The 27,922-nt window shown below is 40.8% G+C and overlaps 1 protein-coding gene and 1 long non-coding RNA gene across 10 annotated transcripts in view; one reads left to right on the forward strand and one right to left on the reverse strand.

Moving 5' to 3' along the window:
• The window catches only part of LOC102497520 (uncharacterized), a 41,625-nt gene extending 19,597 nt beyond the window's left edge, over nt 1-22,028 (reverse strand). The window contains exons 1-3 of one of the 2 annotated variants that reach the window (XR_334485.2): nt 21,881-22,028; nt 19,724-19,838; nt 7,051-7,137 (exon numbers count right to left, since the gene is read on the reverse strand). This is a non-coding gene — a long non-coding RNA (uncharacterized LOC102497520). The remainder of the gene's footprint in view (nt 1-7,050; nt 7,138-19,723; nt 19,839-21,880) is intronic. The other variant, XR_001370365.2, reaches the window with a different exon arrangement.
• MTMR3 (myotubularin related protein 3) overlaps nt 1-27,922 on the forward strand; it is a 103,872-nt gene that overhangs the window by 12,754 nt on the left and 63,196 nt on the right. For 2 of the 8 annotated variants that reach the window (XM_014587628.2, XM_027771607.1), the window contains exons 1-2: nt 18,126-18,204; nt 22,205-22,257. The gene's annotated coding sequence lies outside the window, so the exon portion shown is untranslated. Of the gene's footprint in view, nt 1-18,125; nt 18,205-21,549; nt 21,569-22,204; nt 22,258-27,922 lie in introns of those variants that run through there. The other 6 variants (XM_027771610.1, XM_027771608.1, XM_027771606.1 and 3 more) reach the window with 4 other exon arrangements.

Genomic DNA, 27,922 nt, shown 5'->3' on the forward strand with positions numbered 1-27,922 from the left:
TCAGCAGGACTCTATTTAATTCCCTGAAGAATATTGGCACTTCAAATGGCTATAAGTTATTTCCCTGATTCGAGTTCACAGTGAGTGCCAAGATGCCCTCTTGTAAAGATTTCTTTCTTTACCAACCACTGTCTATCTTTGATCACAGCATTCTGAGATTCAGGAACTGCTTATTCTCTCCTCTTTTTGTGTTTATTAACATTTTTCTTCAATACATCTTTGAAAATTTCTTTTATATAATACTAATACTTATGATATGAAATTTGGTGAGGGCCAGTCAGGTGGTGTGGTGGTTAAAGTGGCTGGATCCCATGTGGCTACTTTGTTCAAGTCTCAGACCCAGAGGCTTAGAAAACATGCAGGAGCAGGTGTGCATATGTGCCCAAAATCCCAAGAGAGGAATGGAGAAGGGACTGTGGCATGATCATCCCCAGGGTGTGCTTTCTTGCTTTCCCTCTTTCTGGTGAGCTCACGTTTCCTATAGCAAACGAAAACAACAAAACAGAAGGAAATTCAGTGAATACTGTCTACTACATCTAATTCTTTGGTCTCAGGTAAACATCAGAACGTATTCATGAACATGTGTACAAGGATTTAAAGTCACTGAGTGATGGAATACACTTTGAAAAGCCTGGTTCGTTATTTTATGGCTCTTAATTTGCTATCATTCTGTACATGCCTTTCTAAAATCTGAGTCTGATTGGGAACCTTACATGTACTTCTGGCCATCCTAAGGAGAAAAAAATGAATGTTCTTGGGTCATTGGAGTAAGACTGTATACAGATTCTTTTCCTTTTATTTTTATGTTTTTAAGAGTCCTTGCTCAGAACTGGCTACATAATTTTCAAGTCCCTTTGTTAAAAAAAAATCATTTTTTAAAGGTTTTTGTCATAGTGTGCATGTGCTCACTGGAGAGACAGAGAAAGAGGGAAAAAAAGAACTCACCCCCTCAGGGGGGATGACCACACAGCAAGAAATCACCCTTAAGGGATGGCCATGTTGCAATCCCGTCTTCTCCATTCTCCTCTTGGTTTTGGGTGCACACACGTACCCAATGTGATTTTCAAACTGCCAGGTCTAGGGCTCATACCAAGGTTGACCTTGTGGGAGTACAGCACCTTAACTATGATATCACCTGCTAGCCCCATTAAAAAAAAAAAAAAACTTAAAAGTTTTAGGGCAGCCATAGCAGAGCATGAAACCAGCTGTGGAGTACCAAGAGACTGTGATAATGTGTTTAGTTCTTCAATAGGAGATTTAGAACAATTGTGCACATTCCTGCCTGGCTGTGGTAGTATGTGCTGCTAAGACTGTTCTGCAGGCTGGGATCTCACGGGAGGCCTGGGTTTGATCCTGGTCCGACCCAAAGCCTGGGTATGGTGGGTATGCTTATGAATCTGGCTGACTGGAAGACTAGGAGGGCAGTGGGGTTGTGGCATGATGAGACCCCGTTGAGGGTACTTTTCATTCTGTCTTTCTCTCTCTGAAGAAATAAATAAACGTAGAATGTTTTATTCTTGCCAAATAAATGTGTACTTGCCAGAGAGAGAGATAGAGAAGTGACATGACAAATCACTCCCTGAAGGGATGGCCATACGACAATGCCTTCTCCTCCTTTGTACTCTTGGGATTTGGGGTATGCATGCACTCACGCCTGGCATGTTTTTCAGGCCTCTGGGTCTGAGACTTGAACTATGGAGTGAGCCATTTGGGATCCAGTGCTTTATCCACCATACCATTTGCTGGCCTCCAAATAACTTCTTTTTATTGTGGAGAAAGTATACAAAACACTTTACTACCTTCCCCCCCACCCCCACCCCCCCCTTTTTTTTTTTTTTTTTTTTTTTTTTTTTAGGGTGTGAGCATCGCTAGAGAGACAGACAGAAAGTGAGAAATTACCCCCCAATGGGCATGGCCACACCGCAGTCCCTTCTCCATTCCCCTGTAGGGATTTTGGGTATGCACACATTTGCCTGGCATGAGTTTTCAGCTGCTGGTTCTGGGACTCCAACTGCAGTTGACTATGCCAGAGTACAACAACGTAACTGCCACATTATCTGCTGGTCCCTTTACTACTGGTTTCACTTTTTGTTGTGGTGGTGGTTGTTGTTGCTATAGGGTGCATGTGATCGCCAGAGAGAGAGAGGAGAGAGAGAGAGAGGGAGGGAGGGAGGAGGGAAGAAAGGCAGGAAAGTGAGAAATTATCACTTGTGGGGGGAGGGAGTAATAGCCACATAGCCATTCCTTTTCCTCCTGAGATTTTGGGCATGCATGCTTATACACCTGGTGTTTTTCAAGCTGCGGGGTCTGGAACTCTAATCATGCAGTCTACCTTGTGGGATCCAGGTGCCCTAACCACCACACCACCTTCTGGCCCATTTTAACCATTTTTTAATGTATAATTCAGTGTCATTAGGGTATTCAGAATGTTGTATAACCATCTTTACTATTGTTATTTTCAGAATGTTTTTAATTATCCCAAACAATCCTTGTAGTCACTAAATAAACCCTTTTTCTTTTTGAGAGATTTTTGCTATAGGGTGTGTGTGCTCCCAGAAAGACAGAGAGACAAAGAGACAGAAAGCGAGAAATCACCTCCCAGGGGGGATGGCCACGCCACAATCCCTTCTCCTCCATTCTCCTCTTGGGATCTTGGGCATGCACGCATACACACACGCCTGGCGTGAGTTTAAGCCACTGGGTCTGGGACTTGAACCGTAGTCGACTACATGGAAGTCCAGCGACATAGCCATTACACCATCTGCTAGTCCCTAGAAACAGATTTTTAATGTAATATTTTTAGTGCAAAAATTCCTATATAAAAATCCATCAGTATTTTGCTTTTTGAAGTCTAGATTTGTTTTCTTTCATATCTCAGAAATTATGATTTTTGGTACAAGTTCATTGTCCCTTTTAGTCTTTACTTTTAAGAAAATTTAAAATATTTTACCCAATTTTTAAAACTATCTTTAGTAGGGGACCAGCAGATTGCATAATGATTACATTACTGGACTCCCATGTGGTTGACTACAGTTTGAGTACCAGACTGGCAGCTTAATACTCAGGCCTGGTGCGTGTGCATGCACAAAATCCAGAGAGAAGAATGGGGAAGAGATTGCAGCATGGCCAGTCCCCCGGGAGTGCGGGGTAGAGGGAGGTGATTCTCCCTTTCTGTCTCTGTCTCTGTTTCTCTGATGAGCACATGCACCCTATTGCAAAAAATCCTCATAGAAAACACACACACACACACACACACACACACACACAAAGTTGTCTTTAGCAGGACTAGAGATTGAATTACGTGGGTGTTGCTGAAAGTGGTATAACCTATATTTTGGATTTCTGCTTTAGAATTCTGTAGTAAGATTTTATGTATATGAATTCCAGTTAAAAATTGTACTTTGACTATATAGACTTTTTTTTTCCTTTAAAAAATTTTTTTATATACGTCGATTTTTGAGGGAGTTGTCTTCAGTTGTAGGATAGACTGTGGTCAAGGTTATAATGTGAATTGATTTGTTAGCACTCAGGGTATAATTTGAAGTTATTTTGCGAAATTTGTTGAACAAATGTATTTTTGTGACTTCACTGTATTCTAGGATAAAAAGTGGTTTATCTTATGTAATACACTCCCGTTAGCCTCATAGTGAACTGAAAGGTGGTGTGATCCTTCTGTTGCTAGGTTGAGAAGCAGTAGAGAAAGAATGGAAGCAGGAGAAACATACAGCAGTGTTGGAGACACTGAAAACGGGGGAGGGAGAATCCCGGACAAACTTGGAACCTGCGTGAAACTGCCATTTCACAGCAGTGATAGTCTGAAATATTTTTATAATACACTATGCTATTTAAAAAATCTTAGCTCTGTTCAGGGTTGGAAGAAAACTCAAGATGAAATCAGAGTTCTAAAGAAACTGGAAGGGGCTCTTGGATCTGCCCACTGGTGACAAAGGAATAGTTTAGAAAATAGGTTACCAAAACGTAAGAGTTTAAAAATTTATAAAAATGGTTCAGTAGTAGCTGATTTGAATGCATAGAAAAGATTAGAACCAAATATGCAGTAGATAAAATCGGAGCGGTCGTAGTTCCCATTGAGTAGGGAGAAATGATTAACCTAAACTTGTGCATAAGCACCACAGTGTAAGGATTAGGTAATGCTTCATTTAATACATGCTGTCCCTCGGAGCCTGGTTTTTCCTTCTTTCACTCCCTACTATTTTCTACCTTTTCTTCTTATGTGACTGTAAAAGCACCAATGAGCTGTTTGCAAAACCTAGTTGCATCACCTTGAACATACCGAGATTTTTTTTTCCTGAGTTTTATCTTTTTTTTTTTCCCTTAGGTAAATGTTTAGTCTATATCCTCTCACCACAGTGTCTTGAGGCCTCCAGGAAGTTTTTCAATTCGGCCTATAGCTCAGAAATGGTTGTACAGTCTAGATCCCTTCCTGGGAGGTTTAAGTGCATCTTAATAATAGTTCTTGGAAATGTCTGTTTAAGCTTTTAAATGTCTGTTTAAGCTTTGAAATACTTGAGACCATTATATCTTACCCCAGAAACTTTAGTCAGTCTCTTCAAATCATAGTTGCATAGAGGAAGAGGCACCTTAGATGCCATTTAAACACATTGGAATAATATTAAATAGATAATAAATGATTAATAAACTGTGCTACATAAAAATACACATTCATCCAGGGTAAGTAAATACTGAGCCAAAGGGCAAGTGATATGGGAAAATATCCCTTGTGTTGTAGAGGAGGGCTGGGCTGAGCACCTGGATTTAAATATTTATATATTTATATATTTATATATTTATATATATAAAGGACCCTAGATCAATTAAATTTATTTTTTAACATGGACAAAGGCAGTGAACACACAATATAAAAATGCATATGGATACTTGGGGGAACATAGTACATTTTCTTTTTTCTTTTTTTTTTTTTTGGAGAGGTTTTTGCTATGGGGCATAGTGGATTTTCTTTAGATGATAGTAAAGTGACATAAACAAGTTTATTTGTTAGAATTTTTTCCTCTAATGTGAGCAAGCAGACTACCAAATAAGTAGCAAAAACTGCTGTATAAGTTACTTAAGCTGAAAAATCTTTATTTGCAGTGGATCTGCACAAACTCTTAGGTCATAGAACATATAAATTAGCTGTAATTGCAATTTTTGGTTGGTGGCATATTTCTAATTTAAGGTTTTCTTTTAAAAAATATTTACTTTTGTATTTGTTAGATATTTCAATCATCAGTTCCAATGAATGAATTATAAATTGTGCTCATTGTGGAAATGCTGTTGTGGATGATTTATAATAGCAAATTTTTCCATAAATGAAAGTAAACATAAGATCCACATTACTTTATTTCTGGAAAGGAATTATTTAAATATTATTTAAGAAAATATTTGAAGGGAACCAGCAGTTAGCGTAATGGCTATGTCGCTGGACTCCCATGTAGTTGACCGCGGTTCGCGTCCTGGACCTGGTGGCTTAAAACTCACGCCGGGTGCATGTGCATGCGTGCCCAAGATCCCGAGAGGAGAATGGAGGAGAAGGGATTGCGGTGTGACTATCCCCCCTGGGGAGCGATTTCTCGCTCTCTGTCTCTATGTCTCTCTCTGTCTGTCTGGCGAACGCACGCGCCCTATAGCAGAAAAAAAAAAAAAAAACCTCTCCAAAAAAAGAGAAAAAAAAAGAAAATATTTGAAAACTTATTTTAATATTTGTAAAATGGATTGTTTTATTTTTCAAAGCTGTAATTTTTGAGTATATTAAATTTATTGTATCTTTATCTAGACAATTTCTAGATTACTCAGAAATTATCTAATTTCTGATATTAGCATGAAGAAGAAAATATGATTTATATTACCATGTTATGAAGTATTAGAGTATTTTTGTCAAAATTTATGATTAGACTTTAGAAACTTAATGTTGTCAAGTATGCAGCATCTAATAGATACAGTCTAATAATTACAAGGAACAGTATCTTGTGTTCAGTTGACTTAGGAAATAGTAAATGGCATGATTGATATTTGAGTTGCGGTAATGCCCTAATTCGGTCTCTGGTTATTTTTAAAAACTTGATACATATTATTCAGATATGATTTTATTAAGGAAATCAAGCCAAATGTATGAATCATCTGATTTATTATTCAGGACTTGTGGTTGTTAATAACAAACTCAATTAGAGCTTAAATAGATAAATAAACCAAAGGGAAGGTATAGGTTTATTGGCAGGATACCAAAACACCTTACATAGTGGAAAGAAGCAGGCTCCTTGGAGAACTCAAGGACTGGAAGTGGGGGCACAGTCTCAAATACTCTGTATTGGTATCCTTCAGGGCATTGGGATGATTCTGTCAGATTTCGCCTATCTCTTGGCATATCAAACATTACCACTTCCATTTTGTGTTCCACATTGATTTTTACATGTGGTCTAGGGGAGTCCCAAATCTCAGAGGGCTTGCCTGTTATGTTTACTGACTCCGAAGAACTCACCTGAAAGGCCAGCTGAAGACAGGAGTTTGTTTACATTGGGGCAATAATGTTATGCTCACAGAAAATGGTTTTGTGTGGCCATGAGCTTAAGTTCTTCTTTTTTTCTTTTTATTTATTTATTTTTAAGAGATATTTGCTATAGGGAGTGTGCGTGCACCAGAGACAGAGACAAAGTGAGAAATCGCCTCCCAGAGGGATGGCCATGCCACAGTCCTTGCTCCTCCATTCTCCTCTCAGGATTTTGGGCATACCTGCACCCGGCATGAGTTTTAGTCTGCTGGGTCTGAGACTCAAACCACGGTTTACTATATGTAATTCCAGTGACATAACCATTATGCCATCTGCTGGTCCCAAACCTAGGTTTTATACACTAAGAGCAGAGTACTTATATATCAATTAAATGTCAGTGTAAAGTCCCTGTCACCAAGATGTTGGTCTAGTTGCTTGAAGTTTACAGTGAAGGTTAGCTTACTGATTAACAGAATTGGCAAGGTATGTGTAGGGTTTAATGTCCCTAATTTAGTGATATTCATGTGTGTGTGGGTTGCACATACCTCTGGAAGGCCCCCTTTCCAACGGCCCTAGGCTGATGGTGAAGGTCATGGTCACAAGATGTTCAGGATACCCAGCCAGACCAGCACCTATTTATCAGGGAGAGAAGACCAAGAAGGAGGGAGGATGAGAACCCAATGTATGGAACATACTCTCAACATGGTACTTATTTTTTTTTAATCACAGCAGTTGGCTAAAAACAAGGCACTTGAAGACATGATGTTGTGAAAGGAATGTTTGGGAACTCATGTTGTATCTAGTTACTTGAGTGATTTGTGTGCTCCATTGTATGTCAAATATTACTGTTTTTCTAAAAAAAATTAAACAATCCTTTTGTGGGATGGCTTTGGTGATGTAAAGGTTCTTGGTGTTTCGGATAAAAAATTGAAGGAAACTTGCCAATACAAAAACAAAGGGTAGTTTAATAAGTAAAAGCAAAAGAATATTCCCGAGAGGTAGAAGCAGGCCTGAGTGCAAGAAAGAGTGGCCCAAGGGTTGCATTCTCTAAGGTTTATAATTTTTCAAGTCTGGGCTATGGTGGTTGGTCATTGGCTGGGCTCACTGATTGTTCTCATCTCATTGGCTATGTTAAATGTGGCTGGGCCAACTGATTCATTGTACTGACTATATCAAATATGGCTTAATCAGCTAGACACTCCCCCACTGGAAATGTCTCACCTATGTAACTGTGCTGCCCTAACTGATTTTTGCGTTTAGCCACGTAGGCAGATGTTCAAGCCCCCTCGCCCACTTCCATTTTCTAAGTTTTTCCTGCCTCAGTAATGTAGTGCTTCTGTGAATTTACTGTGGTACCCTGAGTGCCCCAGCCCATACCTGGTGACCATGGTTCTAGTAGAAGGTGAGGCATTCTGATTGGTTTTCCCTTGGGTCATGTGGTCAAGGAAATAGACTGTGATTTGATTAATCTGGGTCTCTCACCAACTTGTGTTTAGAAGGGTATAATAATAATATTTCATTGTATGGGGACCAGCAGTTGGTGTAGTAGCTATGTTGCTGAACTCCCATGTAGTCGACTGCAGTTTGAGTCCTGGACCTGGTGGCTTGAACTCTGCTGGACGCGTGTGCCTGCGTGCCCAAGATTCCAAGAGGAGAATGGAGAAGGGATTGTGGTGTGGCCATCCACCGGGAGGTGGTGGTGATTTCTCGCTTTCTGTCTCTGTCTTTCTGGTAAGCACATGCACCCTATAGCAAAAGACACACACACAATTTCATTGTATGGAAATATTAGTTTACCTATATCCAGTTGTTTAAAAGGTATAAAAAGGACGTAAGTTAGCATCGTGTATGTGTGTGTGTGTGTGTGTGTGTATACGAACTTATAAGTCTATGACTATTTCTATAGCATAGATTCTAGTAAATTTCACTTAACAGTTAAATTGGAAGAAAAAATTATAGATTGGAAAGCATATTTGTGTGTGTGTGTGTGTTTTAAGTTTTGCTAGAGGGCATTTGCATTCAACAGAAAGAGAAAGTAAAAGTGAGAAATTCCCCCCCTGGGGTGGGGGGATGACCATTGCTGCAATCCCTTCTCCTCCAGTCTCCTCTCAGAATTTTGGGCTCACGCACACATTCCTGGCATGTTTTTCAAACCAACAGACCCGGGACTTGAATTGCAAGTTGGCCATGTGAGATCCAGCCAACTTAACCACCATACCACTAGCTGGCCCTATCTATGGTTATTTTATCTTTTAAGAATTATTTTACTTTATTGTTGTTGTTATTTATTATTTAATTTGACCAGAGAAAAAGAGAGAGAGGGAAAGTGAGAAAACAAGCTGCCAGGGGCGTGTGGGAATCCAGCACCTTTAGCCACCACACCACCTGCCAGCCCTTCTATGGTTATTTTTAATCACTTACGAGAATAAATTTTATCTATCCTAAAACTTTTTTTTTTTTTAATCGCCAAAATGTGTGTTTACTTGACAGAGACAGGCAGAGTGACAAAGTGCCTTTCAGTGGAGCATGGTCACCTTGCAATCTCTTTTTCTCCATCCCATCAGGATTTTGGACATGTGTCCAATATGTTTTTCTAGCCACTTGGGCTGGGATTCCAACTGTAGTCAGCTGCGTGTGATCCAGATTCCTTTTTTAAATTTTTAAATTTATTTTATAAAAGTTTAGCCTGGAGTGGGGAGCCTGGGCACAGTCTCACCCAGTGATGTCATACTGGGTACCTTGGGTCCCCTGCATATAGGAAGGGGTTTGGAGGGCTGTGTGGGGCTTTGCTAGCTCCATGGGTCTGTGCTCTAAGTACCAGGGAAAGTCCCAGGGGCCCCGCACACCGATCTCCAGGCCTTCTGTCTGCCCTTGATCCCTTGCCCTGGCACCCCAACAACTGGGCCTGGCAAGCAAGTGCAGGCCCTGCCAGCTGTCACTGTAACATCCATTCTCCATGGTGGGGTAGGAGAATTCCCACCTAGCACCACTAGCTCCTGCCGCTCCTCCCCATCCCTGCCCCATAGCTGGGAACCAGGCCCCTGGCAGCTGGAAGCCTCCAATGGGGCCTCATGGAAGCGATAAGCTTCTGTGGGGTTTTGAGCCTTAGCCCACGAGGCAGCAGGGACCAAGGCAACCAGGAGCTCTGCCGGTTTCCCACTTTCCACTGTTCTTACCTCCCCCTTCACTCCAAAGACCGATCCAGATTCCTATGCATTGTGCCTAACTGCTATGAGGTCGGCCCCCAAAACTCTTAAAAAGTGGTATTATTTTATTTGTTAAATCAAACATTTTGTGTAGCTATTGAGGGGAGTATTGTGTGTTGTGGGAGGAAGAGAATAAGAGAGGTGAAGGTAGATTCTGTTTCAGATTTGTAGTTGTCCATGCAGGTGCTGTGTGGGCAGTCCTGAGGAGAGCTGGTACTCTGTGATCCTGTGCTGGCAATAGCAGTCAGGGCTGCAGAAATGAGTGAGCTTTCTGGTGGTAACTGGAACCTTGAAGAGTCTTATCACTTATGCGGGAGGGACTGGTACCATTTAGCATGTGGCCCTGGTCAGGCCTGTTCATGAATGGTTTCAGACTGTTAACAGGTTGGGAAAACAGGCCTTATGAAGAAAAGTGAGGGACCAAAATATCCTGAGGAAATATGTGATATAATGCAGTTCCTTTTTTCCCCCCCTTTTTAAAATTTCCCAGTTTGCTAGAGACATGTGTGCTGGCCAGAGAGAGAGAAAAATGGAGGAGAAAGTGACTCCTGCAGTGGAACGTGGCCATGCCCCAATCTCTTCTCCATCCTGTTGGAATTTTGGGCAGCCGTGACCATACACCAGCGTGTTTCTCAAACTGCTGGGGCCAGGATTCCAACTGCAGTCGGCCTGTACTGCAGTTGGGCTGTAACTTGCTTAACAGCTAGACTATAGGCTGGCTAAAGATTATTTCTTCCATGAGAGAAAAAGAGGACAGTCCCAACAGGTCTGTATTTTTTAAAAATAATTATTTTGTTGAACTTTATTTATCTTAATTTGACCAGAGAAGAACAGAGAGAAGGGGGAAAAATGGGAGAAAACAAGTCGCCAGGTCCGGGATTTGAACTGCAGTCGGCCACGTGGGAGTTCAGTGCCCTTAACCACCACGCCCTGCTGGCCTCCCCAACATGTTCTTAGTGCTACAATCTACCCCATTCTCAGCCCACCTAGAGACCTTGGGACCTATGTAGCCTCAGCATCACAGAGGATTGTGTTACCCCGGTGTCAGTAAGGCTGATCAGTACATTTAGAGTGAACATAAGGAATTCAACCAGCTGGTTTTATTAAAAAACCCCTCCCACCCCCTTTTCTGATTAGTGGGTTAAGCAAAATGATAGCCTAAACTTTGTGATTTTTTTTTTAAACTTTTATTTATTTTTGTTTTTACTTTTGCCTAAGCATTTTTTAAGAATTATTTAATTGATTCATTAATAGTTTAAATTTAACAAGAGAGAGAAAGGGAGGGAAACTGAGAAAGCAAGTCTCTAGGTTTGGTACTCAAACTATGGTCGGCCACGTGGGAGTCCATCCAGCACCTTAACCACCACACCACCTGCTGGCCCCAGCCTAAGCATTTTTAAAATTCAAGGTTTGGGTTTTGTTTTCAGTGTCATTGCGAACCCTTGCTTGTCTGAATTTTCCTGGGTTGTCGATTTAAGTACAGTTTTTAAAAGGCATAGGAGAAATTGGTTTTACTTTCAACTTGTATTTTGTTAGCCTTGGTTTAACGTAGTATTTTTGCCTTTGTTTTCTCAAGTAAAGCATGCTAATGAATTCTACCTTCTGGCTTTAGCTGAATAAGTTCCTTTCTTCCCTGTATGTATTTGGATGGCAGTCAGATGTATCCCTCTGTTTACATGAGATAAATATTACTAGCTTAAAAGGGTGGATCTTTTTCTGGGGATATGTTGGATTGAAAATGGTGTTGAGGTCAAGACAACTTCTGGTCTCTTGGCCATTTAATAATCTCAGAAGAATTTCTTTGGAAGAGGAGGTATTTGAGCTCACCATTTAAACAGAGCCCACATTGTGTGTGTGGATATTGGAAGTTACTTGAATTTTTATTAGCTTGTTTTTAAAAATATGAGTAGCCCCCTACCTAATTGCCAGAATATAAATTTTAACTAGGCCAGTAGAAGAGTGGATTCTTTTTATTTCACACAGCCTCTCTACTATTTGAATTTTTTCTCTCCTCTGAATGTACCTCTTGGCTAGCTGGAGTTGGACAGTTTTTAATTGTGATGAGAGCAGTTAAAAATTCAAAGTTGTTTCTTCTTTTCATTGTCAAGTTGTATGCTTAAAGGATAAATGCATTTTTCATTGATCTTTCTGTCCACTTCATTCAGATTTCCTTGTCCATTTAGATGCCCAGTCACTTGTATAAAACTCAGTAGAAGGAGCTAGGACTTTTACAGTCTGTTTATAGATGGAGAAAGGAGCATTAACATTCCAAAACAAGTTTTGTGTGTGGATAAGTAATATGCAGATTATCTACGGAGGTTTGGGATTTAAAACTTCATGATCAAGTGAGTGAGTGTATGTGCACATGAGAGAGGTAGGGGAGGGGGTGAAAGGAGGCACCCTTGACAAGGTCCCTCACACTGCAATCCCTTTTTCTCTTAGCTCTTCAGGATCTTTGGCACATGCATACCTGTTTTTGTTGTTGTTTTAAAGAATTATTTATTTATTTAAATTTCACTGGGGGGGGGGTGAGTGAAAAGCAAGCCGTCAGGTCTGGCACTGAGCCTCAGTCAGCCATGTGGGAGTCCAGCACCTTTTTTTTGGGGGGGGGGAGGTTTTTGCTATAGGGCGTGTGCGCTCGCCATACAGACAGAGAGAGACATAGAGACAGTGAGAAATCACCCCCCAGAGGGGATGGTCACACTGCAATCCCTTCTCCTCCATTCTCCTCTCAGGATCTTGGGCACGCACGCACAAGCGCCCGGTGTGAGTTCTAAGCCACCGGGTCCAGGATGCGAACCGCGGTCGACTACATGGGAGTCCAGCGACATAGCCATTATGCTAACCGCTGGTTCCCGGAGTCCAGCGCCTGTTCCCGGAGTCCATGCCACCTGCTGCGCCCTCCCCCTTTGTTTTTTTTTTTAAAGAGAGAGATTTTTTTTGCTATAGGGTACTCGTGCTTGCTAGAGAGACACAGACAGAAGACAAGAAGTCACCCAGCAGGGGGAATGGCCACACTGCAGTTCCTTGTCTTCCATTCTCTCGGGATTTTGGGCATTCAGTCCCACACGTTTGGCGTGAGTTTTAAGTTGTCAGGTTCAGGACTCAAAACCATGGTCAACTATGTGGGAGTCCAGTGATGTAACTATTACACTATCTACTGGTCCCTACCTGGTGTTTTTAGGTCCACTGGGAATCGGAGCTCATGACTGGCCCTATGGCTTCCAGCACTGCATTTCAGTATGCTGTTGACTGTGCCACCAAGGCTGGGCCCTGCTAGTTATCCTTTTTTTTTTTTCTTTCTCTTTTTTCTTTCCTTTTTTTAATGCCAGAAGGGCATTTACACATGCCTGAGAGAGAAAACACCCTAATGGGGCCTAGTTATGCTGCAGTCTTTTTTTCTCTAAATCTCCATCCAGTAAGGAGTCTGGGGATATATGTGTTTGCCTGGTATATTTTTCAAGCTGCCTGGGCTAGGACTTGAACCCTGGTTGGCCATGTAGGAGCTCATTTTCTCCATGCAGAGCTTAACCGCTTTTCTTAGAGCTGGCTAAATATTTATTTTTAAGTTTTGCTACAGGGCACATGTGCTTGCAGAAAGAGAGAAAAGGAGAGAGATGGGATGTAAGAAAGCATCTTGCCACTTTGAGCCTGGCCATGTCACAAATCCTTATCCTCCATTCTTTTGGGGACACATGCCCTGTGTGTTTATCAAGCCTCCGAATCTGGGACTTGACCTGCACTATGGTATCCAGCCACCTTAACCTCTGTGCCACCTGCTGGCCCTTGGGTAGTTCATTTTTTAAAAAATGTAGTTTACTTCCAAGTTTCTTTAACTGGTAGGAGGCAGAAGCAATAGAGCCTGCAGAAAAATAAAATATTTATATTTAATACCTTTATTGTTAAAAGGGGCATAAACCATTACAAGATAATATTGAGTTGTTGGAAAAGTCATGTTCTGTGTTTTTCTATACAAAAATGTGCATGACTTTTGATAACCCAGTAATTAGGAAAATTTAAGTTTCCATGAGGAGATAAGAATTTCTGGAATTAGAATTCTCTCAGTCTTTAATATTTGATTTATGCATTGCAGGCCAGGACTAATTTGGAACATGGTGGTGAGAAAAGGGGGAGGACAGGAGAGCCATAGTTATTTCCCTCTATACCAGAGGTTAATTGAGAGCAGCTAGTAGGGCATTAATGAGTGTGCAGAAATTTGCCTTCTATTAATTTCCCAAAGGCAGGTCTTGAAACTTGTCAAAGGAATAAAAGTGAGGAAACCTTTTTTCCGATGTTGGGGTTAGTCTTTCTGATCTTTCCATAGCAATTATAAATATTGAACTACCTCTGGCACTTCGATAAATGATCCTACTTGGCTTTTAATTCAATTAATTTCTAGTGATTGAATGTCTGAATTTCTTACCATCATTTCTTAGTAAACAAGACTTAAGTATTGGGTTATCTGGAAAATCATGACACATTTTTGCATAGAAAAACATGTCATGATTTCCTGGTAACCTAATATTTTGTTAAAAGGATTATTTCTTGGGATCAGCAGTTGCATGGTGGTTTGAAATCTTCAATGTGCTCTTAAGACCTTATGTGGGGCTGGCAGGTGGTGAGATGGTTAAGGGCACTGGACTCCCCCATGGCCAACTGCAGTTCAAGTCCTGGACCTGGTGCCTTGCTTTCTCTCGCTCGCTTGCTCGCTTGCTCGCTCTCTCTGTCCTTCCCTGGTCAAATTAAAATAAGTAAGTAAATAAATAAAAAGTTAAATAAAAATTTTTTTTTTAAAAGATTCTTTCAGGACCAGCAATTGGCGTAATGGCTATGTCTGTTGCTGGACTCCATGTCATGGACCGCAGTTCGAGTCCTGGACCCAGCATCTTAAACTCAGACACTGTGTGTGTGGGCATGCTCAAGATCCCAAGAGGAGAATGGAGGAGAAGGGATTGTGGCGTGGCCATCCCCCCTGGAGGATGATTTCTCGCTTTCTGTCTCTCTCTGCCTGGCGAGCGCATGCGCCCTATAGCAAAAATACCAAAACAAAACAAAAGCATTCCTTCTTTCTTAGGAAATAGATAACATTTCTTCATTTTAGAAGGTAAACCTAAATATGGTACCTTATAAAATTAGATTTTAAATTATCATTATTTTTTTTAATTAATTAATTATTTTTTTTGGAGAGGTTTTTGTTATAGGGCGCATGCGCTCGCCAAACAGACAGAGAAAGACATAGACAGAAAGCGAGAAATCATCCTCCAGGGGGGATGGCCACGCCACAATCCCTTCTCCTCCATTCTCCTCTCAGGATCTTGGGCACGCATGCACACGCGCCCAGCGTGAGTTTTAAGCCACCAGGTCCGGGATGCGAACCACGGTTGACTACATGGGAGTCCAGCGACATTTACGCTAACTGCTGGTTCCCTAAATTATTATTATTTTTTTTTTCCTAAATTATTATTTTTGATAACAGAAAATAATAACAGGTTCTCGTTGCCATTTTCTTTCTTAGCCTCGCAGTTAGCAAAGATTTCAGGTGCATGCTACCACATCCATTCTGTTCAGGTTGGTCCAGAATGTGAACCCAGATCTCTGGCGTGGCCTCAACCTCCCTCAGCAGTGCCCTACTGCTTGTACCATGACAATGGGGTGTAGATATAAAATTTTAATAGTAACTTCTAAACTTTGGTCTTTAATAGAGGACATGGAGTCAGAAAAGAATAGAACTTTCTTATTCATTAGTTTAACCTATCTGTATTAAAATATGAAGTGAATGTGTTCTGCATAGAAATGATTATAAGGGACCAACAGTTAGTGCCCAAGATCCCAAGAGGAGAAGGGATTGTGGCTTGGCCATTCCCCATGGGGGGTGATTTCTCACTTTTTGTCTCCCTTTGTCTCTCTGGCGAGTGCACATGCCCTATAGTAAAAACCTCTGTTAGAAAAAAATTATTTAATTTTTATTCTTTTTAGCAGTGTGCATGAGGGTTACTTAATAAGTTTATAGAGGCCCAGCTGCTGTGGTGCAGCAGTAACATGGTGCTCTGTAAGGCTAAAAGCAGGTTTGGATCCCAGTGTCAGCCTGAAAAAAACAGCCTGGGTGCCCAGGCTACCAAGGAAGTAGAGGACTGAGGAAGGGGGATCAAGGTATGACGAGACCTTGTCGACAGTGCTGCTTTCTCTGACATGCTCTTGCAATTAAATTATTCGTGGACAAAAAAAAAAAAGGAATTAAACTACAATTTTAATTTGGTGCAAAGAAATGAAATCCATATAGTGTTTTTCTTTTAATAAATGTATTTTTTTTACACTTTTTGAAGACCCTCCCAAGTGATCTGTGATTTAATGCACTGCTGCTGGTAAACACATCATGAATACTCGGTGCTCCTCCACCTTCTTTTCTTTTCTTTTTCTTTTTCTTTCTTTCTTTCTTTTTATTTTTTAATAAGACTTTTGCCATAAGGGCACGTATGTTCCCCAGAGACAGTGAGAAGGAAAGTAAGAAATCTATTCCCAGGGAATGGCCACACTACAATCCCATCTCCATTCACCTGGAATTTTGGACACGCACACACGCTCCTGGCATGATTTTCAAGCTGCCAGGTCCAGGACTCAAACTGCAGTTGGTCATGTGGGAGTTCCAGTGCCTTAACCATCATGACACCTGCTGGCTCCTTACCTGTCCTTCTTATCTCATAAGAATTAAGCTTAAAAGGAAAATACTTTCTCTTTTTAAAGAATTACTTATTTTATTTTATTTATTCATGCATTTATTTTTTAATTTGACCAGAGAGAGAGTGTGTGAGTGAGTCAGAAAGTAAGCCACCAGGTCTGGGACTCGAACCAGGGTTGGACATGTGGGAGTGTCCAGCACCTTAATCACCACGCCACCTGCTGGCCTCAAAAGGAAAATACTTTTAAACTAAGTGATTTTAAAGGGTACCAGTCAAATTTGTGGAAGTTGCTTTGGTTGTTGCTAATCTCTGAGAACATGCTCAGGGCTTCTTCTTGCCTATTTTCTTGAGAGGTGAAAAGCAAGGTGCATGTGAAGTTCAACCGAATCTTGAGATTTAAAAATGCTAGAGTACAGTTACTTTGCTTTTGACTTACCACATTTTGGGGTTCACATTTGGAAGGCAGCTGTCAGCATTCTAGCCACAAAATAAAGACACATGACTTTAAGCATTGATCACTAGGGGACTATTTTATGTTCCATCTCTTGCTGGCCTTCATTTGAGGAATGTATTCAGAATCTCTCCCACATTAAAAACAAAAACAAATTTTAAAGTAAAAAATGAACCAAACACTACTAATGTAGTTACAAGATTTTACAGGATTGGTCTTTTGGTCATTATGTAGACAGCTTTTATTGGCTATAAAGAACATTACCTGAAGTGTTACTGGCTCAAAAAACTTATCAGTAAATATTCTTTGATACAGAAGTGTGATTATAATGAGTCCAGCTGTTTGTTAACTTATTTTTTGTTTGTTTGTTTTGTTTTTAGAAGAGGATTTTTTTTTTTTTCCGTAGGAAATGATAATATTTTAGCTGCTTATCTGTGCCTCACAGCTGGCAGAGAAGTGGAGTAGACTCATGATGAAAATGCATTTAGAGCCCCGAAAACTCCCAGACCTTAGTGTTTCCAAAGAGGTAGAAAAGACCCATAGTTTCTGTTATTTTGCTTGTGGTGTATGTGTGTTTAAACTTATTACTATGGCGGTCTCACTGAGCCAGAACTCTGGTTTTATGTTCTTTATCTTTTTTTTTTTTTTTTTTTTTTCAGAGAATGATCATAAGTGGGGAGTAGGGGAAAGTAACACCGTGAATATTCAGCCCTGTGAGAATACCATAGTTGATACTTAGAATGGCAGCTGCATAAGGGCAAGTAATTTGTCTTAATCATTGTGCATCCCCAGTGCCTCAACTAGGGCCTGTCACTCAGAAATATTGGTGAGACAAGTGAGCCATGCTTTTGGACTCTGTCCTTGGGTGTTTTCATTTTTAGTTAACTTCAGCAAAGGTTCAGAAAGTAAGACTAATCTACAGTACTAGGTCCACTCAGCTGATAAATATGGTTAAAGCTAACAGTTAAATGATCATCTCTCCGTTGTGGAACAATTCTATCCAGCATACTACAGAGCCCTACTTTCAGATATCTGAAAAGTTAATAGAAATGAGGAAAAAGTCACCCAAAGTAGTGACATTGTAAAGCCACATCTTAAATTTGAACACCTGTATTTTTAAAAATTGCTTCCACATTCAAATTGTACACTGAATCTGTTTCCTCATTTTGCCAGAGGGTACTTGTGCTCCTGGCAAGAGGGAGGGAGGGAGAGAGGGAAAGCCCTTTTCATGGGGAAAGGTCAAATCGCAATCCTTTTTCTATTTCTTCTTTTAGATTTTGAGTGCACATGCACACACACAGCTGGCATGTTTTTCAAGCTGCTGGGACCAAGGGTCAAACCACAAGGCTGTCATATGGGATCCAAGTGGGTAGCCCTGAATCTGTTTCTTATTTATTTATTAATTTTTTTTTTCTTTGCTATAGGGCATGTGTGCTTACCAGAGACAGGGAGGGATAGGGAAATTGAAAAATCACTCCTTGGTGGGGATGACCTCACTGCAATCCCTTCTCTCTCCTCTCAGGATTTTGGGCATGTATGCATGCTCACACACCTGGCGTGATTCTCACTCTGCTGAGGCTCGAACAGTGAAGCTTGCCATCTGGGATCTAGCACCTTAACTTCTATTCCCCCTGCTGGTCTCTGAGTCTGATTGTTAATATTCAGTGTATGTACTTTGAAATTTATTAATTTTCCCTTTAGTGAAAAATAAAGGATTAGAAAACAAAAGATTAAGAAAACAAATGTCTTTTTAAAAAAGTTTTGAACTTTTAATTATCTTACATTTGAAAAATGAGACAAGACTGTGCATTCCTGTGGGCCAGCATGTGACATGGGGCAGCTATATCTACACAGTTCGAGTCCCAGACCTGGCTGCTTGAAAAACACGCCAGGTGTGTATGCATGTGTGCCCAAAATCCTGAGAAAGAGAAGGAATTGTGGCCCCAGGGGTTGTTTACTTATTTTCTCTCCGACAAGTGCATGTGCCCTGTAGCAAGCAAACACACACACACACACACACTGAAAAGCATTCCCTTTTTAAAAAGTTTATTTCTTGAGAGAAAGGAAGGAGTTAGCACCCCCAACTAGGTCTTCACACTTTGATCACCCCTACTCCTAGCCAGCCTGGATCACGGCATGCACACATGCACCTAGTGTGTTCAGAAAGGTTGCTAGATGTGAACCCGGGACCTTCCCCATGTAAGTCTTTTGTTTTACCACTGAGCCCCTACCTGGCCTCTCATTGTTCCTTTGAAGTTAAAGTGTATCCCAGTCAATAAAAGAAGTGCTGCTTTAATCCCCTTTCTCCAGCATTTCAGAAGGCCTGGCCTGAGCCTCAGCCTCTTAGTTATTTTCCTCATGTATTTGGTTCAACCTGATTAGTTTTTGTAGTTGGAATTTTTAAAGTGTATACTGGTCTAAATTGGCATGTCTCTCCGACCATTTGAAGCTAATGTGCTGGGTGGCACATAGATGACTTCTTGGTGTTCTTGGGGCCTCAATGCCCTTTCTCGTCGTCATTACCTTGTTATCTTTCAGAAAGGGTCTTTGAGTAGATCCTATTGCTTCTCTCTCCAATGAAGCAGCACAGTGATATCCAGCATTACATGATTTGGGATTAAAATATATTGATTGGGACCAGCAGTTAGTCTAATGCCTATGTTGCTGAACTACCATGTAGCCCACTGCAGTTCGAGTCCCGGACCCGGGTGCCTGTGCATGCGTGCCCAAGATCCCGAGGGGAGAATGGATTGCAGCGTGGCCATCCCCCCTGGGGGGTGATTTCTCGCTTTCTATTCTCATTGCCTTTAAGGTTATCTCTGATAATAGATAAAATCTTATATATATGGTAAAATATGTGATATATGTGATGGTAAAAATTTACCTCTTATTTCGGGTAACTTGAGAAAGATTTTTTTTTTTTCAAACTGTTTTTGGAGATGGAATTCAAGGGTGATCTTTTCTTTCCTTTTTCTTTTTATTGTCAGTGAACCTGAGAGCTTGCGAGAGAGAGAGAGAGATAGAGAGAGAGAGAGAGAGAAGGTGAGCAAGCACCCCCCAATAGGACATGGTTATGCAGCAGTAGTTTTCCTCCATTTCTCCTTCTGGTTGGTATTTGGGACACATATGCACACATGCCAGTGTGTTTTTCAAGCCACTGGGGCTGGGATTCAGACCATCGCCCAGCCCTCTATGCACAGCACTGACCGCTGTCTAGAAGAGCAGTCTCTGATCTCAGTAGAAGGGTTACGTTAACCTGCTCCACTCCGCTACCCTGGCTACCTGTTCATTACTCTCAGAGGTGTACGTGGCTGGTGTCATGGCCATGTACCTGTGGTACCAGAGAGCTGCTGCTTTCAGAGTTGCCGCTGTATGGCCCTTACCTAGCTAATAGTTGTAAGGGCCCTGAGCAGTTTTTAAAATTTTGTTGATGTAGTGACACATGATTTCTGACAGATGTTGATTGTGGTTATTGGGGAGGAGGAGTCAGAGTCATTGCTAGCGTTCAAGCCCACCTGCCTGAACCTTTTTGTTCAGTCTGCCTGGCTTACTAGTCCCTCTCTTAGAAGTTCATGGGCACCTGTGGAAACGTTACACAAACACTTCTGTATTAATGGATGTCTTTCTTTTAATGCCAAGAGGGCACGTGCACTGACGAGACAGAAGAGAAGGAGAAAGCATTGCCTCCAGTGGGGGCATGGTCATGCTGCAGTCCTTTTCCTTCATTTGTCCATTACGTCAGGATCCTGAACACATGCCCAGTGTCTTGCTCCAAGGCCAGGATTCAGTTGGCTCCATGGGGTCTGGATTCCTTTGCATAGCACTTAGCCACTGCACACCATGAGCAGCCCTGTCTTGCTGTTGATAGATCAATTATCAAGTAATTTCTAAAACATCTCAAATGATTTTCAAAGTAGATAAAATGATTTCCTTGAATTAAATCTAGCATTGTCATTCTTACCCTAGAGGTCTAGGGGTAAGACCTCTGTCTCTTAAATTTAATACAGTTTCTCCCTCTGGTTAACCTGCTGACAAAACACTGTTGATATTTGGGAGCCTGCAAATCATAGTTCACTAGCTTCCTTGGAATCTACTCTTCATTCCTTAAGAATATCATGCTTTTCCTAGTCACCCCAGGCCTTAAAATTTTGCAGTTACTGTTGACAGCTTCTCTTCATACCAGATCAGTTATCAAGATCAGGCAGTTATTAATAAAGTTTTGACTCACTTCACTCTTTTCTTCTGCATTTCTGTCTTTGAGATATTGGGCTCTGAGAAATTGGTATCTGAACCACTGGCCCAGGAACATCCTAAACAACTTTTCTCCTCCAAACCATCCCTGCTTTTTCCTACTGTGTAGCACCACTGATTTTTTGGTGTTACCCCTGCTCATAATACTCTTGGTTTCATGCCCTTGAATGAAGTCTGGGCTCCTTAGCCTGCCAATCAAGGCAGCCTGTAATGTATCCTAACTATATTTTTAATTTTAGCTTTCTGAACTTGCTTGACTTTCTGACCTCTATTTCCCCAAAACATGCTTTCTTCCCACTGTGGTATTAATAACCACCCTAGTTCAAATTATTCCTAGTGTCTTCCTTTTTATTTAAATTCCACTTAATCTATGTTACCCAGTTTAGATTCTGCATCTTTGTGAAGCCTCTCTGGGTTGGTCTCCCTGACAACTTGGAGCACATGCCTGCCATTGGACTGTTAACCTTGTGGAATTTTGGTAATTTTTGAGTTACAGTAATCTGTGTCTTATCATTTACCGCCCCACTCCCCAAATATGAGAGAGAGGAAGACAAGAGGGAAAGAAAGGAGAGAGTCTCGTTGTTATGATCCTCCTGTCCCAACCTCCCTGTTACTTAGGAGTATAGGCACATTTGACCGAGTCCACACTGTGTGGAGACTCGGGAGAGAGAAAGGGAAAGTGAGAAAGCAAGCCACCAGGTCTGGGACTTGAACCAGTGTTGGCCATGTGGGAGTTCAGCACCTTAACCACTATGCCACCCACCAGACAAAGTCTTAGTTTTTAAAGTACCTTCCTGTAGTGGCAAAGATTTCTTCAAGAAGCCTTCTGAAATGATGCTTACTTGACTGAGAAAAGCTTTTAAATAATAGTGTCTCTGGGTTTCTGGAAAGCTCTACTCTGTATAGTTCTGCAATTTCTGAAGATATGCTGAGGCCTGACTAGGTGGTCATTGTGTAGTTAAAACATTCTAAAATCTGTGGTTGACCAAATAATCCACATTGTAACAGTTTAAAAATCTATTGTTGCTGCATTCTAATTTGTAAAGTTAAGTGTTCTGGGGAGAACAAAGTGGATTAACTTGATTCCGATAAAACAACTGGGTTTCTTTTGCAGGTTTCTTTGTGAAACTGTCCAGTAGAGAAAGTTCTTGGGACAAACTTCATTTGGTAAGTTCATTTCCCCTTTCCCCACCCCCATGCTGTCTTTGTGCTGTTTTGCAGTAGGGAAAAATTAATTCACAGATTGATTTTGGAGATCTGTTTGTTGTGTCCGTAATTATTTAGATGAGCCTTTCTGCCTTCATTTTTATGTTTTTTTTTTTTAAGTTTATTCATTTATGGAGAATTGGGAAGGGATTGCAAAATTTTATTTTTGACAGGATTTCAATGAGTCATTATCCTCTTGCCCAGCCTTCAGCTAGCTAAGGACTGCAGGTGTGTACTGCCACACTCGGCCTTCTTGAGGTTGGGCCGGGAAGTGAACTCAGTCCCTGACATGGTCTCAGCCACCCAGCATCAGTGTGTTAGCAGTTCGTGCCACCTTGGCTGAGCCTGCGTGTGTGCTTTGTCTCTGAATGTGGGATTTTTTTTTCTTTAACCAAGACTCAGGCCAGGTTAGCTTTTTGTTTGTTTTAATTAATTTGCTAGGGCTTGTGTGCTCATCAAAGAGGGGGGGAGGAGAGCGAAAACATGCATGCAAGACACCTCCCCCCTGGGGGGCTGACCAACCACACCCCCTTCTCCAGTCTCCTCTTGAGATTTTTGGGCATGCATGCATACGTGCCTGGCGTGCTTCTCAAACCACTAGGTACAGGACTTGAACCATGTAGTTGGCTATATGGGGTCCAGCCACCATGCCACCTAACTGGCTATACTTTTTTTTAAAACATATGTCGCTGTTGTAATACTGTGTTCATGCCCCAAAACTTGTATTTAAGTTGAAATTTTATGAGTCACAGCACTCGCCTTTTGTCTAAAATAAACCTTTTTCCATTCTGGGTTTCTCTTAATTTGAAACTTGTTTCTAAGTTTTCTAAAATACCTATTGTGATATTATGATGCATATATTTGATTTTTAGCTGGTCCCTGGCTCCCAGCTCCCTAATAAGGCTTTTTTTTTTTTTTATTTTATAAGTTACTAGAGCAATGAGCATATCCTTTGGGTACAGTATTTGGTCCTTTGTCCTTGGATCCTGAAGCAACCCAGGAACAGTTTCAGAGCAATGAAGTTGAAAAACAGTCTTTTGTGATTTCTTTATTTTAAATGTAAAATTATTTTTTATTGCCAGAGGGCATGTGCACTCACCAGAGGGCGGGAGGAAGTGAGGAGAAAACACACCCCCAGTGGGATGTGGCCTGCTGCAACCCCTTCTCCGTTGCTCTGTTCTGTTGAGATTTGGGGCATGCATGCACATGCTCCTTGCATGTTAACTCAAGCCGCTGAAACTTGAGGTTCAAACCACGGATGGCCGTGTGGATCTGGCTCCCTTAACTCAACAGGTCATGGGGCTCCTGTCTTCTGTTATTTATAGCAAGTCTTTTGACCACACAGCTTATATTAATAAGGTGACTTTTGGAAAGTCAGGATGGCTACAGAATAGGGAGTGGGGGTGGTTGTGAGGGGAACAACCCTGTGCTCAGAAGATTGGGACTTTCATTCTTACTGTACCCCCCTGCCCTTTGGGAGGGGCTACAAGTTGATTATGAGTAACCAGTTAATCTTTTCATTTGGCTATTTCTTAATCTCTTAAAAGATCCTTTATAATAAACAGTTGGTGTGTTTCCCCTAGTCCTGTGAGCCGTTTCACTTAGTCCTGTGAGCCGTTTCACTTAGTCCTGTGAGCAGCTCTAGCAAATTAACTGAACCAAGGGGATCGTGGGAACCCTGAATTATAGCTAGTCGCCTAGAAGCACAGGTAAGAGTAATTCAGGCTTAGGGTTGGCATCAGAAGTACAGGGCCAGTCTTGGGAACGAAGCCCTCAGCAGCCTGTGGGATCTGATGCTATCTCCAGGTAGATAGTGCCAGGACTGAGTTAGAGGACACTCACAGGCGTCAGTTGCAGAACTGATTTCTTGCTTGCTCCTGGGATGAAATCCCCACTCATTTTGAGATCACAGAAATAATTTGTGTTGTGAGTATGAGGGATCATCCAAAAGTTTAAGGAAAATCTGTATTATTTAAAAACCCAATTATACATGGGTTTCACATTTTTTATACAAGGATAAACTTGTACTTTTATTTATTTATTTATTTATTTTGCTACGGGACATGTGTGCTAGCTGGGAGAGAGAGACAGAGTGAGAAAGCTCTCCCCCAAGGGTGGTGATCATGCCACAGTCTGTTTACTTCCATTCTCCTCTCAGAATTTTGGGCATGCATGTACACATACCTGGCATATTTTTCAAGCTTCTGGGTCTGAGATTCAAACCACAAGTTGGCCTTGTAGGAGCCAGCTGCCTTAAACACCATGCCATTGGCTGGCCCTCTTTAATTCCCTTTTTAAAAAGTTTATTTTCTCCATGAGAGAGAGAGATACCTCCAACAGGATCTTCATACCATGATCCCATCCTCAGTCTTATCCTACCTGGATTCTGGTGTGCTCGGGGAGGCCCTAGGATATGAGCCAGGGTTTGCCCTGTGGGCCCATCTGTCCTACCGCTGTGCCACCACCTGGCCCCGATTCCATTTTTTTCTATGAACTTTTTGAAGTTCCCTCCTACAATAGGAGAAACTGTTTTTGTTCTTACTCAGCTATATAGTTACATGAAAACCAAAGCTTCTCATTACTAGAGTTAATAGTACAAATGTGACGTTTAGTTAGAAAAACAGTTCTAAAAAATTTACCAGTTCTTTTCCCAGTGTGGATCCTATCCCATAAAATGATCTTTTCATAGACTTGTATCTGTAACTATGTAAGTTTTTTTTTACTTCCTTGTTTCTGCCATCTGTTTAATTTAGGGAATTATTCAATTTTGTTGGAAGGAGAAATTGTTTTGGTTTTAAATTCCTTCATTCAAATCATTCCACCTTCAGGGACCTTCGTTTGCCATTGCCTGTAGAACAAGGATCTAGAGCCTTAGCATGGCACTTAGGGCTTCTTTATAAGAGGTCTGTAAGCACATCTCTCCTGCAGCTAGTCAGTTCTTTTCTTTCTGTTCTTCTTGTTGCAGCAAGACACCTATTTAACAGTTTCTCAGGTACTCTCTCATTTGTAATTTTATTTTATTCTGATGTATGTACCCTTCCTATTCTTCATTTTGTCTCAGTATCTCTCAATCTGGCTAATTCGCCATTAAAATTTAAGTCTTCCACAAAGTCTTTGAGTGCCCAGATCAGAATTTGTCTTTATTTTGTATTCAGTGAAATTAAATTTCTATCTCTTATCACACTTTGCCTTATCAGTGTGTGTGTTTATTTCCCTCATGGGATAGAGGCAAGCTTTTCCTTATATTTGAATAGTAGGTTTATTTATTTATTTATTTATTTTTGGTAGAGGTTTGTGCCATAGGGCATGGGCGCTCACCAGACAGACGGAGACAGAGAGACAGAAAGCGAGAAATCACCCCCCGGGGGGATGGTCACGCCACAATCCCTTCTCCTCCATTCTCCTCTTGGGATCTTGGGCACACACACACACACACACATGCGCCCAGCATGAGTTCTAAGCCACTGGGTCCGGGCCGCAAACCGCAGTCGACTACATGGAAGTCCAGTGACATAGCCATTACGCTAACTACTGGTCCCCTTGAATTATATGTTTAAATACTCTCTAAATCTTGGGTCCTGGCTTCTCTTGAGCAAAGCACTACCACTGCCACAGAACCAGCATCCAGTATTTATCGATTTATGACTTTAGTATCAATCTATAGATAAAGCATTAAGAGTTTATATTTGCCAAACAATTAAAGTGTTACATTCTTGTAGGAAGAAACATGATCTAGGTATAGAGGGAAAGATACAAAATTATTTAGTTTTGATGCAAGGAAACAATGTAATACCTCAGATTAAAAGAGACAACACATGGATTCAGTTTGTGATCCAATCACTATAAGGATATAATTAGATCAGGCATAAAAATTGGGATAGAGATAGTAAGTTATAGTATTTTATCAGTGTTAATTTTCTGAATTTGAAAACTAGAGCTGTGGTTATGGAGCCATTAGAAAATACACACTGAAGAGGGTAAAGAGGTGTAGTGTGGTGTAAACCCTTTTTTACATGGTTCAGATAAAAATAACTGTGTATGCATGCATGCATATTTGTGCACAAGAAGAAAACAGTGTTGCTAGGAATCCTATCTAAATTCTTTAATGAAACTTCTTATTTAATTAAGTCCAGTCTTTATCTGTAAAACCATGTGTTGTTGTAAGTATAAATTCATATACACATATACATACAAGTTGAATGTTCCTTGTCTGAAATGCTTGAGACCAGAAGTGCATGGATTGGGATTTTTTTTTCTTTCTTTTTTTTCTTTCTTTCTTTTTCTTTCTTTTTTTTTTTTTTTTTTTTTTTTTTTGAGTATTTGCATGTACAAAATGATATGTCTTGCAGATGGGACCTAAGTGTAAACATAAAATTCTTTCATGTTTTATATATACCTTACCCAAATAGCCTGGAGCTAATTTTAGACAATATTTTTGTATCACAGTGATTTGACTACAGCCTGTCCCATGAGGTCAGGTGTGAGATTTTACACTTGTGGCTTCATACCAGGGCTCACAAAATTTCAGGTTTTGGAGGATTTTGGATGTTCAAATTAGGGACATTTAACCTGTATAAATGATTTTTAAAGCACTTATTATATACCAGTAACTATACTAAACATATTATATGGATTATATCTTTTAACTCTTACAACTCTTTGATGCAACTGTTAACTTTTCTCCTTGCTATTTTTCTCCATATGAAGAAATTGAGGTTTACAGAGGTAGCATGACTTGCCCTGAAGGTCATGGTATTGTTCTCGTGGATAGCACCTGGTAGTGGAATTGTTAGGTCAGATGCAAACTCCATGTTTAATTGTTTGAGGAACTGCCACACTGTTTTCCAAAGAGGCCATAACATTTTATATTTCCACCAGCAGTGTACAGTACTTGTTTAGTTTTTATATCTATATTTAAAAAATTTCTTATACGGTGGGACCAGCAGATGGTGTAATGGCTATATCGCTGGACTCCCATGTAGTCGACCGCAGTTCAAGTCCTGGACCCAGTGGCTTAAACTCACACCAGGTGCATGTACGTGTGTGCCCAAGATCCCAAGAGGAAAAGGAATTGTGGCATGGCCATCCCCCATGGGGGGTGATTTCTCGCTTTCTGTCTCTCAGCCTCTTTCTGGCGAGAGCACACGCTCTATAGCAAAAACCTCTCCAAAAAGTTTTTTTTTTTTTTTCTCACAAGGAATATGTATTAATATTGCAATTAAAAAATTAAGAATGTTAAATTACATGACTAACAGTAATAACTTTTTCTTCCTTTTGTGGTGGTAATGACCACTGTGGGGCCCAAGTTTTCCAAGTCAGGTATTAATCGCTGAATGTTTTGTAAGGATTGGTCATACGTGCTCTTTGTAGTTTTAAAAGGAATCTTCAGTAGGTACTTGATTCAGTTACCTTTGATCTTGGCCTTTTCTTATGAATTTGGCATTTCTATTGCAATTTTATCTTTCCTCAGATGTTTACAGTAGCACCTCTTACTTTGAACTATTTTTGTTTTTTTTTTTATCTTCCCTCCTAGACTGTAAATTCCTTAATCTCCTTTAGTTCAAATATCAAGACCTCAACCTAGTTCTGTTATACTCCAAAATACCTTTCATATCCATATGCTTTT

This window comes from Tupaia chinensis, unplaced genomic scaffold (genome assembly GCF_000334495.1).
Source record: "Tupaia chinensis unplaced genomic scaffold, TupChi_1.0 Scaffold000226_1, whole genome shotgun sequence".
In the NCBI taxonomy this organism is placed as follows: Eukaryota; Metazoa; Chordata; class Mammalia; order Scandentia; family Tupaiidae; genus Tupaia; species Tupaia belangeri.